Source organism: Numenius arquata, chromosome 1 (assembly GCF_964106895.1).
Source record: "Numenius arquata chromosome 1, bNumArq3.hap1.1, whole genome shotgun sequence".
Classification (NCBI taxonomy): Eukaryota; Metazoa; Chordata; class Aves; order Charadriiformes; family Scolopacidae; genus Numenius; species Numenius arquata.
The window spans coordinates 30,216,207-30,234,497 of record NC_133576.1 but is presented as its reverse complement, the minus strand read 5'-3'; the positions used below and the strand labels follow the sequence as shown (position 1 = coordinate 30,234,497).

General features: G+C 36.3%; 1 protein-coding gene across 1 annotated transcript in view; it reads right to left on the bottom strand.

The window, feature by feature from the left end:
• ROBO1 (roundabout guidance receptor 1) overlaps positions 1–18,291 on the bottom strand; it is a 531,127-nt gene that overhangs the window by 271,003 nt on the left and 241,833 nt on the right. The window lies entirely within an intron of this gene.

Here is an 18,291-nt window from a genome sequence, read left to right as displayed (position 1 = left end):
CTGGATGGATATACACCACAGAAGAATATGGCGACCAACTGGGTGGCCAAGAATTCCACATTAGTAATAAGTAGCTACCAAAACTTTCAAGTTTTTGAACTGTTGACTCAATTTGAAATTACTATTTTCCTTATTTCTCTCTTTCTTGATATACTACTTTGTCATGGATAAATTAGTTTCTTGGGTCACTAATTTCTGATTATTAAAATTTTTCATGCCAAGATCCTCTATTCACATTAATAACATGCTTTTTTGAACACCTGTGAAGCACCAGAAAGAAATACAAGATCTATTCACTGCAGGTTAATAGACCATAAATCGGTATGGAAAAAGGGAAGGAGACAAGAAAAGGAGAGTCACAGAGAGAGCTCTGTTTTCAATATATACTATATGCATGTGTATGAGCATTTTATATATGTGTTTATATATATGTTTTTATATATATATATATAAAAGTATTCTAAAATGTAGAACTTTCATGTAAAGTTTATTGCACATTTCCTTCACCTCGAGATAATCAGTTCAAATTAAATGTTACACTAATTGGCTAGCACTAACCACACATTCACAAATCTCTGGTTGATTACACTGAAATGTTTGCATTCTGCATGCAGAAGTAGATAGCTTTATACGAACATTATTGATTATTAAATACAAAATAAATCAAACAGCAATAAGCCTACTCTTTAGTCCTTTGAGGAAAGATAATGTAAGTAGTATTGTATTTAGGACTATATTCCTCAGTTGTAAGAAGTATTTTTTCATTTCTCTGCCCATTTCTGTTCAGATATTCACCATATTGCAAGACTTTATAGTACCTAATGCAAACAAGTAATTATATTCTACACTTAGTTTTATCTACAACAACTACCTGAGACACGAAAACTAAAGTATAGGCAGACAAAGCAGAAGCAAGGGAACTCCTGAATCCTTTTCCTGGCTACACACCACTGTGCAGCCCAGCCCTGCACATCACTCAAAAGCGCAATATTGAGCTGCACCCCTAGAGGCAGGGCACAGGCCAAACCCAGTGAGAGGAGAGCTAAAAATACAAGAAAAGAAAAATTGTGCCAACCAGCACTGGTCTTTTGCAGTAGCTAAAAAAGCCTCTAATATACTGCTGTTTGCCCTGAGAGCACGTCTCGGTCACTGCAAACTGCGTTTGTGTCTACTCATCCTGAACTTTTACATAGCTTTTGTGAAAACCCCCTCATGCAATAATGCTGCTCTCACAACTGCAGTAACCGATTTTAGATCTCTCTTTCCAAGATAAAAATTCCCAGACAGAGATAAAAAACTTTATTTTGTTTATCCTTTTATTCACTTATTATGTGCCTCACAAGGAAAGGCACAGAAACAAAGGATTATGTTATAAGTCACTCTGGCAATATAAAAATCCAAGCTCAATGTAAAAATGTTTAAAGATAGTTAAAAATGTTTTAAAAATCCCAAAGTTTGCACATATGCTAGTATGTGTCACATTTGTATTTTCAGATTACATTAGTCAACCAGCATACAATATAGTAGAAGCCTCCTATTGTTTCTGTCAGCCTGGCCCAGACCACGAATAAATGAATTACCATTTTCAGATATATTGCACGCATGTTTTCCATACTGACATTCAAGTGACTGTACGCTAACTTCAAGTACTGTACAGAATGAAAGTTTAAAGACTGACCCCTGAACTTTCTTGAAAACTGAGACTCAAAACTCTTGCAGGGGGGAAAAGTCCCCAGGAAACTCCAGGAATGCTCATGTACTTTTGAAATTTCTTTGCTGGGTAACATTAGAGGAGTTAAAATGACAGATATGTCCATTAATTTTTTTTTTTTTTTTATCCTAGCATTTTATAAAAACATTTCTCTAGAAAATTTCATAAAATTGCTTAAAGCAGAAAGGGACAAAAGTTGCACAAGTACTTGACTGGCACACAGTGAGCATTAACCACAGATTTAGTTACAACTGCCTGAGGGGTATAATGGCCTTGAAAACCAAGTTATAATCTTTCTACATAGCCACACATTTCTAGTTTTATTTTTTTAAAAATCTCTCTTTCTTTTTTGCCTAGTTATTTAAGCTGCATTTACGTTTTATTGAGAAGAAGCAGCTTCAATTATAAGCATAAATCTTACACTGGGCACCACTCCTGTAATTTTCCTGTCAAAAATCCTTCCCAAGGGGACATTTGGTAAAAAAAAAAAAAAAAAAAAAAAAAGAAGCAGAACACCTATTACATGCTGGATCTGCCATTAAATATACAACAGAGCTGCTTTCCCCCACCCCCCCAAAGATGACAGCACTGGGTTATAGGAACTAACCAACTTGTGTTCTCTGCTTTTATTATAATTCAAGTCTTTCATAAAAAGTCAACAGGATGCCACCAATTAAAGTATGCCATACTAATTATTTCATGCTGCTACTTAAAAGAACAATTATGTGAAATCATGTTTCCAGTTTCTTGGACTGTGCCACAACTATTTTTACAAGAATTCAAACACTGAAATAAACAGATGTGAAGGCTCAAAGAAAGCTAGCGTTAGATGAACGCTAAACCTGTAGAGTCAAGATTTGCCTTTATTCCCACCTTAAAATTTCCTGTCGGTAGCATATACAAATATAACGTATTGAAAAACAGCAAGGAATGTGTTTAAATGGAAAAGCTGCTGCTATCAGAGGTACAAACGCTGTGCTTTTCTCCTTTAGGGGGAAAACAAAAACGTTATATGCTACTGGAACAAAGCGCCTCAAATTTGAGCCACGTGGCCTAAGACAGTTAAAAATCAAGACCATATCTACAGTCCATCTAAACTTCAGCTCAGATACAGAAAACCTAATTTCCCAAGATCTGTATCTCTAAATAATATTTTATCTTATGTCTTATAAAAATGCTGCATGATAAACTTTAGCCAAGTGCCAAAAAACCAGTATACTCTTGGCCCTATTTCTCTTCCATTTCGCAAGTATGGCATTTAACACTGATTTTCAGAGCACAAGATCTCTGCTCTTTCATTGAAATGCTTTACATTGTAACATAAGAGCTGAGTGACTGGCCTAATTGCTATCAAATTATTAGTAAAATGCTAAAAGGTTTAAAAATCAGTAGCAGGTGATTCTTGCAAACAACTATATTTCATCAGAACATGAGTGTTACCAATTCCCCAGTATTTCCACTACATGTAACTTAACCTCTTTCAGAAATTTTTCAGGAAGCGGGGGGAATTTTTTTTGTGGTTTTGTTTATGTTGACTGGAAAGACATTCCATAACTCTCCTGCTCTAGTGGCTTTAAAACTTTCTCTAATCCTCAGGTTAAACATATCTCCAAGTAATAAATTACTTCATTCTTCCTGTGCTTGAGCTGCCCTTTTAATTCAGATCTCTCCACACCCTTCTTGGGATTCTATTCCTTTGACATGCAGATTGCAACCTTTTCCTTTTTTTTTTACCATCCTCTTGGATTTTGTGTTCTCATTGCTGTTACAAATCAACAGACTAATCTCATCTGGTTTTCCCTTCATAAGATTCTCTCACCTTTTCCTCATCTTAAATTCCAGTTTGAGTACATCCTTTTTTGAATGTGGAGGACGCAAACCATACACAGCTAAGAGGCACGCAGACTTTGAATACTATTTCAAGCACGCACTGAAAAGCAATGTCACATCATGTTACAGCGGAAAAACAACTAAAGGAAAAAATCAAAGTATTTTTCTGAAAGCAGCTTTTCTGCCCAAAGACATGCAGATAACCTAACCTACTGGGGTTTACCTGTTCTCACAGACAACAAATAACTTTCATGGAAAAAAAATAGGACAAGGAAGATCTCTCAACTTCTCCAATTTTTTTAGTATTCTTACTCTTCGCATAGTAACCTTGTTCAGCCTAAAACATCTGATTTCCTGAGCTTTATAGGCTGCAAGAGTAGTATTAAAAAGTAACTATTTTGAAATTTCCTTTACAGGTGTTGCAGTCTTCCCTCTGTAACCAAAGACATTAATGAATTCATGAAGTAATTAATAAAGGCAGTAATGCTGTTGGATTTTCCCAAAACAGTCAACTGTAAGAACAGAAATTTCGCTTTTGAATTCTGTTTTGGCATAAAGCGCATGAGACAAAACTGCATTTAACTGATATTTCCGAAACACTGATTTGAGAACAGCGTTGGTCATTGTATCCCTTTGGACTCGGAAAGCAGTTCTTTGCACAAAGTTTTATTTACAACAGTTGCTCATCTCTAACAACTGAGTATTGAGCATGTAGTCTAGAAAGAAACAAAGTTACACTTTGTACTGCAATCCTGACATTAATTTGCACAGTCGTAACTGTGAACATTTCTGTAACTACTTTAAAAGGATGCCACCTTTACGAACAAAAATGTCAGACAACAGAAGCGTTACAGTCCTGCAAGTGAGCCGGTATTTGTACACTGAGAAGAAAAATGAACAGTCGGACCCTAACAGCACTGTTAAATCAGTTGATTAATGCCCGCCCAGGACTATAGGTTTATTGAAATGCATTTTAAGATGTGTTTAATGGTTCCAAATACTGATCCGGGAATAGGTCCAGTTCTTTCCAATAACTTAGATACCATAAAATGTGACAAGCAAGGCTCTCACTTTGGATCAGTAGAATCTGCAATTCCCCTACGTGTTCCCCGTGAAGAGCAACGTCTCCATTTCTTTTTCTAAGCACACAATGGAAAACAGGTGAGCAAGATGTAACTAAGAAGAGAAGCGCTGAACGCTAACTGATCGTTCCTACCATGAAATCACCACTGTGTTCCCTGAAAAAGAAGTTGTTCTTTTTTCAGTTTACACCATTATGTCAAGGACTCCTTTTGTTTCCATTCTTTAGTTGCTACTGGAGTTCCTGTTCCTAATGAGAGATTAAATTATTAATAAATGTTCTTTTTCATTATTTCTGTACTGAGGGATATTGTTGGATAAAGCAAGTTGCACTTTAAATACAAAGTCTGATTTTAAAATAGAAAAAGAACTTTTGTAGGCCATGACTTTTAAACTTAAGTTGTAGGCACCCACAAAGCATTTTTCCCACTTAAAAAGACTAAGACAACATGAACTACAATTACATTTCTGTCATGACTACCACACTATCAGGAGATGTCAGAAACCAATAATTTACTGTACACTTATGGCTGGAAAAAACACTAGAATAACCACAGAGAGCCTGGAGTTTGAAGCCACATCTGTCTGTCTCTCTGAAACAAGAGATTAAATGGGAGCTGTACTAAAAATGCCTCAAATCCAGACTGATCTCGTGGCCAGCTCTTATACTGAGAGAAGATGTAACCCAAACATTGGAAGCAGTAGATATTCAATTTACACAATACTCATGTACTGGTCAACTAAATAAAAGTTAACTGAAGCTAAGTTAATTACAGCAATAAGCTAAATAAACAGGGGAGAAAAATAAAACACATTAATACATTATGTTGGTTTTAACAGTTTGCTTCTGTTCCTTATTCTGCAGTAAATCTGGACATACATGATTAGGTCAGAAAAAGCTATAAATTTTTAGGCAAAAAGACTTCTGGAAAGTTGTATGGCATCTTACAGTTATTTAAATAATCTCCCCGATGGGAATGAAAAAAAAATAAATATTGGTAGGTACTGTATTGCACAGATACTAACACTGAGTCTTTGTTTTAATACCTAGACATATTTCCCAGGAGATGCTAAGAGAGACTAGCTCTCTGAAATAATAACTTTTAACAAAGAAGCTGAAAGAGGCAACTTAAGAGTCATGCTTTAGTTTCTTAATCCAGAATTAAATACAACTCTTTAAAATTGCTTTTGAACAAACCATTTATTTTCGTGAGACATAGCATTACAGTCAATCTTTGTTACACGAACACATGTTACTGGTTTGTCCAGCAGTTAGCATAAATAAGTCCTGACCTGGTTATTCATTAAATTAGGCAGAATATAAATTTAAAATAATAATATTTATATTGAGCTATGTAAGAGGCTGACATTTACATAAAACCTCAGGCAGTAGGTAATGTTCCCAGTGTAAGAAAGTGTCCAGTTTTATTTTTCTTTTTCCTTGGTTCTGCTTTCTGGCAAGGTATTTCTCACCTGACGTTAGCAGATCTTGGAGTAGTCTGAGATAGCAGTATCTAGAGCACTGACTTTTGAAACCAAACCTCACTCAAAAGTTACAATACCCCACACCAAACTGGTAAGCTGGGAATAGTATTTTCCCTTAAAGAAAACATTAATGAAATTACAGGAGTATTTTCATTAATAATGCAAGGTCAACTATGATCCAGTGAGCAACCACACTATATCCAAAAACAAACACAACAGTAATAAGCCCTACTTCATTACTCATTTTGTGTTTGAAACGGCTGAAGTAATGTTGGGAGATATTTCCTATACTGGAACGATACCGAGAAGAACAGCACAACAGCAAGGCCGAGAACGGCTGAGATGCACCTGAAGGCAAGCTTGTCTTTGGAGATTTGGATGTGACAACCTGGCAATGACAAACTGCTTGGAGCTGATCATACTAAACTGCAGGGTGACTGAAGCAGTGAAGTCAGGCAGGTATAGGGAGAACACAGAGAAGGCCGTGACATTGCGAGAGCCGCACAGACCGTGGAATGGCAGTCGAAAGTGTAAAAAGGACAGCTGGAGGAAGAGAGGTGACAAAGGATTATCAAAAGATTGTAAACATTAGGTAGAACGGAAGTAAAGAGTGACTGGAAGACCGTCAGGGAAGCAGCTACTTGAATATTAAAATGATAGGACTTGATGATAATTGGACAACTCTGTGGATAACAGAGTTGAAAAAATACTGGAAACGATCACTGCTTAAACAGACGAGGTGGGACGTGGTAGTAGGAAGATCTGGGACAGCTCAGAGCAATCGCTGCTGCCCTTCTCTTCCCTGACAGGTGGTGTTCCCTACACAGGAAGGCCTGACAGCTCTGGTTTGTTGTCAGCAGCTTCGCTGGCACACCTGAGAAGAAAAACTCACTGCAGTAAATGGCCAAGTGTGGGAACAGAGGCTGGCATGAGTTGCCAAAGAATGACCAGTTCCAGGGCTTGCTTTTTTGTTGAGCAGTGAAGGATTAGGAAACAAAGAAGAGACTGTCAGGCCCTCCTCCTCTCCAGCTTTGATCCTCGTCCTCAATCATATTTTATTCCAGCCAGGAATGTTGGCTGTGAACCACTGGTTTGCCATTTGGAACAGGAAAATAGAACTTGGAAAAAAAACACAATGATAGCGCACCAAAACCAAAGGTAGACTCTTAGCTGCAGGATTCAAAATTATATAGCTATATTATATAAAATATTATTATACTAATGTACTGACATATTTTTCTATGTTATATATTGTATTTTATTTTTGTGTCTATTCTGTGTTGGTAATTGAGATGTCAGACATACAGATGCAGACAAATTGTGCTTCACCTTGAGGTTTGTCCCTAATCAGTGTCAAAGATTTCACCTACTTGTGAAGCGATTACAACACACCAGGCTATTTTAGTCCAAAGTTTTATCCATGTGGACAAACAAATAAAACATAAAATATCCTTCTGGATGATCACACTCACTCATAAACAAATATATCTAAAGATGTACCTGACTTTTGAGTTGCTCTTTTAAAAATCATTTAGTGATGAAAACAAATGTAACACATTCTCTTCATATTATTTCAGTTGGGTTGCCCCCACACTCTTCCAGACATTTCAAAACCATCTCCTATCCAGCTTTGGAATCCCAACTTCTAATTCCTTTCCAATCCTAGATACAGTGCGAGACTGAACCTGATATTGACCAACTGCATGTTCAAATGTCTGAGAGATGCTGAGAATAGGGAAAAAGGATCCTCATTTCCGCAGGGCTACCAGGAAGCCAGAGAACAAGCAATTCTCAACGGGGCAAGGGTTTTCCCTTCTCAGCTGCATCAGCCAACACTCCTCAACTCTGTAACAGCAGAAGCCCAGAATTGTAACACCACAGTCAATAGCATTCCTAGGCTTACGCCTGTGCCAATTTTGGAATATCTCATACAATTGATATTGTCATTTATTCTTGTTTCCAAAACAAATTTAAGGAGAAGTATAAGGATCCAAAACACCTATCCAAAATCTTACTTTTTAAGACCATGATAATTTTTTTTCATTTACAAGGGTGAACAAAATATCAAAACTGCCCTCATGAATCCAAATATTAGGAATTAATAGGAGGGGTATGTCAGCTCAGGGATAAATGCAAATTTAATTACTCAAAATGCTCATAACTTAAGAAAAATTAACAATGAAATAAAGAGAATCACTATTAAGTAGTTCAGTTTCCTTATTTCTATTGTTATTGTTCTAATGTGTAAAAAATTTGAATTAAAACAGCTTGCTTTCACTCCATTTAAATCAATCAGACTTTTTGTACCACATTAAGTTTGGACAATTACAAAAAGGCCAGGCATTTTCATTTACAAGCTGTTACCGCAGTAACATATTAGTGTCACCTTTTAGTTGCATAAGGAAGAACGGAAATCTAAATCCAAGTGAAAAAACATTTTCAATCAGTTGTTTACAGTTACATAAAATACACAGATAAATATAAATTATTTTATAATTAATAGTTTTCCCACAAAAAAAACCAACACCAAACCAAACACCCACAAAGCAAAACCCCACTTACTTAAAAGCTGTCCCTCCCTACCTTCTTTCCAAAACATACTTCTAATCAAATATAAAGCTAAGTAAACTAGTATGGAAAGCATGAAAGATCACATGCTCTCAGGGAAAAGCAATAAATATTTCCTCCCAAGAGGAGGAGAAAAAGGAACTCTGATCCCATCAGTTCAGAAATTAAACATCTGTTGAACTTGTAAGAACACTGTTAGTCAAATCAGACTGTACTGCCGGACACTGACATCTCAATGTCTCAGTGTGAGGTGATTCCGTTTGCAGCAACAGGCTAAAATTAATACAACATTTTCAAAGAACTTATGAAATATTTTACCTTCCCCATAAATGCAGGTTAATCACATACTCCTCAAAATACATTTCAGTTCATTTGTGTACTAAAGAGGTACGAGTTACTTGGCATAGCAATCCACATGACATTCACTGCATGATGACTGAATATATCTATTCCTGTTTTTCACCAATATAAAGATACATCAAAACAGCAAAGAAACTTTCACCTAAAATAAACTTCCACCTGCTCATTGCTATCAGAATCGTCTGTTTCTGAACAACTGTGCAATGTTTTCCCTATGACAGTGTTTGAATTTCTTGTCCCTCAACAGGCCAAAAAGTCCACCGGCTTTGTTTTTTGTTTCTTCAAAGGTTTCTTGGTTTCTTTGGTTCCAGATTCAAAATGAAAATCAGAGGTTGTCCACACGTCCATTCCTTTTGTTTCTACTTATTCCATTGCATAAAGCATAACTTTACAATCCTAACACTGAATCCAACTGTAGATGAACGGTATTACACACAGAAAGCCATGTCCCAGGACTTCCTTAAATGTACAATAGTATGGGCCCAGAAGACTATAAGCAAGCTTTGTTCTCTGAGGGATGAAGACCTAATGCTTCCACTATCATCTGTGGTCTGAGTTACCATCCCAGAGCATAACTGCTGAAAATCTAGTGAAAAATCATGAAAAATTTCAACCAGCATGTCCACCACTCCGAAACATTCCCAACTGCATTTTAGCTCTAGTTGTAGTGAAAAAGGTGCAACAACTTGAATACAACCACAGTGGAGATTTTGGTATCATTCAGTGGCTCCCACAAAGTTTCCTAAAAACAGGGCCTGGAAAAGATCCATTAATCAGGTTTGCGTATTTACTTTTACATAAACCTTAAGTCATCTTGATCACCTACACCTTTGCAACCAGAGCACTCAAACTTCGAGCTCTCAATCATGTTACGAGGAAATCTCTCTGGAAGATGCCAAGAAACCAAGCCATGCAGGGAACTGCTCAGCTCCACATGCTCTCCTCCACCAATGCACACTACAAAATTTCTTAGTTATCCAAATACTGAAGACCTGTACCAAAGACAAATTGGTTCACTGAAAGTAAGAACTATGTTGAAGTGACTGTGGTAGAAAACATCCCCCTTTCACACAGCAGAGAAGCACAAACAAGCACCTTGGTGAAATTTCTCCATGATCTCATAGCTGAGCACGGGGAGATGTTTCAGCCAACAAGCTGAATGTTACCCGTAGGAAGAGTGAAGGGAAAGGCAGACCCACGGTACCTGCAATGAGAGGCACTCCTCCAGCTAGCAGTTTGACACTCTGCCAAACGAAACATATGGGTAGAAATGGAACTGAGAAAAGTACAAAGGACTTCAATTTTTACTTTACAATCTCTAGAAGATTGCTGAACTAACCTCTCAGTTTTCTCAACACAACAGCATGCCTTCTTGATAAAAGAAGACCTCACAGTATATACACAGCTACATAGATATATATAAAATACAGTTAGCAATGTGGCTTTTAGTGTTTTTATCTTGTTTAATACTACAACATAATCTGTGAATAAAGAAAAAAACCCAAAGGAAATAGTTTCAAAATGATTCTAAGTTTCAAAGCACTCTCTGTAGACACTAACTTCAATCTTCAAGCATGAAAATTATATTTAACATCTCTCTATATATAAAGTTAACAGGAGAAAAAGAAAAACAATACTCTATCAAATCAACTTTACTGAAAATAGAAATGGTAAAAAGAAACATTAACAGACTATTTTCCTGAATATTCATAGTGAATTCTTCAGAAAACCTGTAGCCTAAGTGTTCGGCAGCCTGAAATGTATTTAAACATTTTAAACAAAGCTTTTGAGATGTCCTGTATGATAGGCACACTCAAGGAAGATAAATTAAATAGCACTGGGTTTAGGCAAGTTATTAACTTCTTCAAGAAAAAGTACTGAACCATAATATTAAGGATAATTGTCTGGCGTCATTTATACTTTCAGAAAACAAAATATTTGAAATGGCCTTTTAACGGATTAGTAACAAATCCCTAGAGGAATGCAGCCCACCTCAGTCAATTTTCAACCATAAAAGCAAATTCTGACATATCCAGAACATTAATGAAGACCATGTTTACACCGTACATAGCATGCTAAATGTGAGAATTTTACAGATAAAACAAAAATGCTGTTGACTCTGCCTACCGAAGTTTATAATGGAATGAACAAAAGGTTCAAGAAGGGCAGCAGCTTATGATTGCTGAGGATGAGATTTAAGGAGAGAAGAACATTATTAACAGTATGAGAAAAAGTCAGAAAAATATAATTATTTGATCAAAAGAGTCAAGAGTGTGGTTTTATTTTGGATATTTTAGAATTATTTTAATTAATTTATAATTATATTTTAACAGCTAGTTTAACAACTAGCTTTTGAATTTTCAGGTGAAAGGATTCGAATGCTGATAGAGAAACAGAGATCAATATTCAGAGGTCAAAAACGGAAAAAGGAATGAGAGGGGAGAGGTAAGAGAAAGACAGTGCTACATAACTGTGAGACTGAGTCAAAAGTAGCAGAGATTAATATAAGCAGCAAGCAAGGGAAGAGTTCTGCAGAGTTGCACTAGAAATGTAAAAAAAAAAAAACCAGTATGTGAAAATGAGAGGAATAGAGCTGTATGATTTGAGAAGATTATAATGCATAATACAACACCACCACAGGCAAGCAGGCAGAGGTTTGTATGGTTTACACATATAAATGCAAATGATGATGAAGCCTCATAATTATTAAGGAGAATAGCTGCTTGAAAACAAGGGAAAGGAATCATCACTATTATTTCTAGCAGCAATCACCATGTGACAGGAGGGGTTCAAACAGTAAAGAAAAATAGGTTATGCCACAAATTAATAAGCCTTAGAGGAGTCTGTGTGCCCAGAAATATTATCCATCTTTCTTGCAACTTTATCAGTAGATCTAATAAAAGATATTACTTCTCCGCACAAGGCTTGTTTCACAAGTTAAGATATCCATGTAGAGGCAAATGGCAAAAGAACAGCAACAACCTATAAAAAATGGGTGGCTAGATTCAAAGAACTGAACTAAGTATGCTCCTTCAGCAAAGGAAGCTATTTTTCTCAAGTCTGTAAGACTCCAAGGTATGACTATATTATCAGTGTTTTCCTTCAAACAAACTGCATTTTACAAGGATGTAGAAATGCTGAGGGAGAAAAAAGGCTACTTGTATTTGAGATTCAATTTGTTTCTTTATATGAAGAAAAGTATCTCATCTTCTACCACTCAGGGTTATGGTAATACTTCCTATTACGCATGGAAGCTACATGTTCACTAAATTTGCACGTTTCTCTAATTTATTACAAAGTGGACTAGTTTTAGTCCACTAATGGACCTCCCTCTCCTGCTTCCCTCCCTGGGAAGCATGGCTACTTCATGCAGAACTTGCTGAATCCCTCCAGAGGGATAAAAGCAGGCTGGGACCGTTACCATCAACACGTAACATTAATCTCACTAGAAACTTAGATGTTCAAGTAGCTACATCCATCTCTGTTACAGCAAAGTTAGGCTATCAACCATGATTTGAGAGGTGCATACAAGGAACTAGAGGTTTTTCGTTTTTTTCGTTTTCATCCTTGCAAAGGACTATCCATGGTTCTAAGCAGGCTTTTTTGGCAGTAGGGTTTTCAAGGCTAAATTGCCTTTTTGTATCACGAATATAAGTACGGCAGAGTTTCTAAACGCTAAAAGGCAACCAATATACAGACTTTCCCACTTTATGTAAACAGACATTTGAAACAAAACCCCTCAACCTAAATTAAGGCTTCCTGAATAAGCTGAAAGCCTTCAGTGGGACTAATTAGACAGAACTACTAGGCCTTGAGGCTCACAGCTGCTCACCAGTACCCTCTGCAAAGGCTGAGAATTAAATGCATCGTTAGGGGTTTAAATTGATTAGCTGTATCAGTTGTCCCTTCTCTACAGGTAGAGCCCTTATCTCAATCTTTTTATTCCCTAATATACCATTATATGACTAATTAGTAGGCATTATGGCACATCTATCAGTTTAACGGAATTTTTAATGACAATGAATGTCCTTATTTTAAATTCTTACTTTAAATAAACAGGAAATTCTCCCTTAGTGTTTTTATTAAAAGCAAAAGCTAAGCAGTGCTAAAAAAAGTCTATGAAAAACGAATGGGTCTTTCCTTGAGAGATTCTACTGCAAATTACCAATCCTCTACGCATTACTTAGAATTCTACTCTTAAATTGTTCTATAATCTTGGGATTGCTCCAAGAATTTATAAACTGGAATATCTGCATTAGGAACACCACACTATAATAGCTACAGGACTTTATAAACAGAAATGAATTATAAATAGTCAAGCTACACATGACAGATTCAACACTATTTGATTCTTTGAAAATGAGCTGCGAGTTCTTGTAAGACTGTTGGAAAGGAAACACTGGGGAACGACTAGGGAGTCTTTATTTGCATCAACTCTTTAAATCTTTCAACAGAGCACACCATCATCATTGATAAATGTTACCATCAGAAGAACAACTGAGTTAACTCATCAACTTTGAAAATGATAACCTAATGAAAAATAAATGAAGAAGAAACTGGTGTATAAGACTTAGAAGTAGGGGGAAAAAAAAAAGGTCTGTAAAATATTTCAGCCCAAATTCCATGTTTTGTTATCAGGAAAAAATGAATTGGGCTTCAAGGAGAGCTCTAAGCTCTCAGCAAAGATTATGTGCCACTCAATCATATGTTCTTCTTTCAGCTTAAGAGTGATGGAGTGATGTGGTGAGAAGCCATTCAAGGTCCCCTCTGGATATACTCCTAAGTGAAACCACTATATGTGAACACCAAGTACTTGGCCTTTGCAGTTTAAAAAAAAAAAAGAAATTGAGATTTTCTAGTAGGTACCTGTAAACCCCTACGGATTGCAGAGAAAACTCAAAATGACCTAATATAAAACTTTTTTTTTTTTTTTTTTAACATTCTAAGCAGAAAATGTCATGGAATTAGCTTCTTGGTGTGAAACTGCCTAACCAAGCCAAAATCAAATTTCTTGTTTCTTCATGCCTTACCACTTTAGTAATGGGAAATTAGTCACCCCCTTCTACTTGCAATGAGCAGTCCATGGATTTCAGGTGTCTTCAGGGTGTTTATGCCCTTTCTTTCAAAACCAAACAGGAATATTTTTTCTGAAAAGAATGTGAGGAAGGTGATAAGGGGGCCCATTTGTATCAGCAATTAGAGAAGTCCCAGCAAACAGAGATGTCCCAGGACCAAGTCTCCACTCCAAGGGCTGTTGATCAATTTTACGTAAAACAGCTACAGTAGCAATTTTAGAAGAAAGTGATTGTGACTTGTTTATGAAACCCAATCTGGTAGGTCTGAGACAGAGGTTTATATAGCATTTTAGTGGATTGAATGTCTTTAATAGGCAGAGTAGTAGGGAGAAGGAAAGGCACAGAAAGTTGGGGCGGGGAGCGGGAAATCTGTCTAGCAGCATTTAGGCTTCCCTGTGATTAGGAAATAGATGGTGGAGGTTTCAGAATGGCAGTTTCAGTTATGTTCCACTTCAGGTACCCAAGTCCGTTTTGGATACTAACTTTAACCTGAGTGCTTATTTCAGCTCTAGAAGAGAGGCAGGTATTTATCCATCCATTCACGGAAACGGCTAACAGCCCAATCTACTAATATCTGTGAAGTACTATTTAGATACTAATATAAATAACAGAGAACGCTAAACCAGAAACCTGAGATCAGCATATTAGGTGTTGAATCTAATGAAAATTACCAAAACTTTGGTTTTTTCCTCATCTCAAATGGCAGTTGCAGGCTGGTTTTAGTGCCATTTATCAATGGTATGACACTAAAAGGATCAAGAAGCACTTTTCAGAATACCCAGAAATTACAAGTCCCAGCAGAAACAAGGAACAGTTGAGCTGACCACACAGATTCACAAAGCTTAAATGCTTAACAGTAAACATGTTGGGTGGGTGGTTTTTTTTTCTTTTAATATCAGTATTTAATTATTGGTAAAAAACACCATAATAATACTTAAACAACATAGTTGTGATCTGTGCAATCAAACAATTGTTCTTACAAGTCAACACTACAATTACAAGAGTTACCTGCTTTGTTAGGTAGCTTTCTTTCCTGTGCAAAGATATCTGGCATATTAAACAGGTTTTCCCAAAACAGCAAGACAACATACCACTTCTAAAAACAAGATGACTTTGATTAAAAAAGCTGATGAATTATCAACGTTATAGAAGTCTACTCAAGACAGATTTTTATTTAAAAAGACAGAAGAGTTTGAGCCAAAGCTGAACACTTCTTATATTTATCATGTAAGAATGAAAATAAAACCTCTTTCTCCTGTTTAAAGAGGACCATTTTTCATCTAGTTGCTGTATTAGTTCTTAATTGACCATGCAGCATTATCCATGAGACAAGAAAGTTCAATGTTTATATTTGTAATTCTCCAGAAAGTCATCTGTTAACTTCTGAAGAAAGGCACCAGGGGCTGAGTTAAAGCCCAGCTACCAAAGCTTTGACCTTGTATTATTTACATAAACAGAAACCAACTTTTGTACAAATGCTTAGCTACTAAAAACCTATAAATGGAAGAACATCTTACCTGGACACAAATTGATAGCATAGGATAAAATATTGAATCAAACAACAGTTTCTAAGTTACTTTGAAAAACGTGTCAGAGAGAAGACTGGGTTTCAGTCAGGTACAAAAAAAAATTTAAAAAAAAAAAAGACTCTTTTTCACATGCGAGACTAGAGCACTCAAACTAGAAAAAAGCCACAGAGCATTTATTTAACAGTCTTTTCTTCTAATGACAAACTGAATATACCAAATAGTATACATTCAAGCTGTCATTCTATACACTTTATACACACTGCAGAATGTGTTTCATATAGTACACAGCCTTCTCTAAACATCTTGAAATGCGTTTAATATTAAAAATGCAATAGACCCTCAATATGTCTGTTCTTCCCAATTAAGGCAATTGTCATCATTGTCTGGGCATTTGTAATCACTTTAAAAGAGCTATTTCCTAGAGAAATAAAAATAAAGGTGCTCACAGGCCTGTTCTGAAATCTTCAGTTTACAAATTTAGGCAATAAAAAGGTTGTACAAAGCACTAAGTCCCAGTGCATTTCAATGGTATTCAAGTGCCTAAATCCTTAAAGCTGATTTGAAAACTGGAAAACTTAATATACTGCCGAGAAAAGCGTGTGGAAGGTTTTTGTTTGGTTTTTATTTTAGATCCCTTGACCTCAGAACTCTTCCCCTACTAGGGTGTGCCTGCCTACACACCAAATCACATGGGTTACTTCAGGAAGCGTTGACCAACATTCATACAGGTTTCACTGACTGAGTTCTGAGAAAGTATTATTGTGTGATGATGACTAGAAGCAATAAGGAAAACTATTACACAGGAACATGTATATTGAGTACGCTGCATGCATATTTAAGTAAATAATATGCCTCAAATACCTCATCCCATCCTTCTTATAACATATTAGTGCCCATCTTCAAGCAAGCTAAAGGAAACTGAGATACAAAGTATAGTTTTTCTATTCCTCATTTTTACTAAATGAAAGAAGAGAGACCTCTCTTTCCTTGACCTTGATAAAATATCAGCTTATAATTCTTTGAAATTGCACCTCTAACAAAAAGACAAATACAGAATTACAGAGTCACAGTTCTTCAGCTTCACTTAATTACGCTCCTAAACTACATTACTTTCTTCCATAAGAAGTCAGTTTGATGGGCCAACACAGACTGCAGTCTCTCTCATATATCACCATAAATATAACTCTACAACAAAACACAAGCTTAAACACTGTTCTGAAGTAAAACAACAGATCCCAAAAATATCCTTCATCCTAGTTTAAGTAAATATCCTCAATGATTAATTGCAAAAGGAATACTCATACAAACATGCAGAATCAAGCCACAATAAAGATCATCCCTGACCTTGATAAAAACCTTTGTTGGTATATTTCAGCAGGAAAAATCCCCATTTTCCTGTTAATGCTGTCATAAAGGCCAGAATGAATTACTAAAAATCATTACTTCTATGTTAAAAGCTCTCACGATGACAGGAATGAATTAGCAGGGGACGGGAAGTAAAAAGACAAATGCTAAAGAGGCCATCTCCACAACACACTGCTGTGAATGCAAGTGCCTAAAACCTTGCATGCTTATTAATATTGCTCATTGTAGTCCCCTCCCCCTCTCCGGGCAACGATTTACCTGCTCTCCTTCACTAATGTACAATCTGCCTTGAGTTCTGGGTTGGGGTTTCCCCCCCCCCCCATTAAGATAACTCTCTTCCTTATGAATACCTACCACTCACTCTACAGCACGCTGGCTGTCCACTGAGACAGAACTCTCTTAATAGGTACTGGTGAAAACATTCTGCAGGGATAGACAAAATTGGAGCAGTAAATAGCCCGTTGCTTCCAATGTAGAAAAGACAATACACTCCTAGAAACTACTCTGAATCAAATATTAATCCATACAACTTAACAATTCTATAAATCATTAAAGATGAACGTTTTTAAAATAAAACATAACTTAAAGCAGTAAAGCTGGCTTGCCCATTTCCTCCAAGTAAATACGTTTTTAAGTTGAGCTTTCAATCAAAATATGATCTGATGGCATTTTACAGAACAAAGCAGTATTCTCAAGATGAAAGGTTTCTTCTCACAGCTAAAAAAGAACAGTTACATATTCACATAAGGGAATCCTTCAGAAAAAGCCCTAATTTGTTGCTGCACCTCCTCCTTTTCTATTTTTAAGGTCAACATATTGCTACATACAGATTATAGATTTTCTGTGTTGCATATGAAGATATTTTGAAGACACCATTTCATGAAGGAGAAATAAACGACGATAAAGTATGAAAGAAAATGCGGTTGAACTTCACAAATTATTATGGATACTTTACAAAAATATGTGTAACACTGACAGAAGTCTAAGTTTTATTTTAAACAAAGTTCAAAGCTTTATTGTATTCATACTCATATAGAATCATAGAAGTGTCTAGGTTGGAATGGACCTTTAAGATCATCTAGTCCAACCATCAACCCAACTCTGCTAAAAAACATCACTAAACCATGTCTCTAAGCACTGTGTCTACCTGTCTTTTGAACACCTCCAGGGATGGTGCCTCGACCACTTCCCTGGGCAGCCCATTCCAATGCTTGATAACCCTTTCAGTGTAAAAACTTTTCCTAATATCCAATTTAAACCTCCCCTGGCACAACTTGAGGCTATTTCC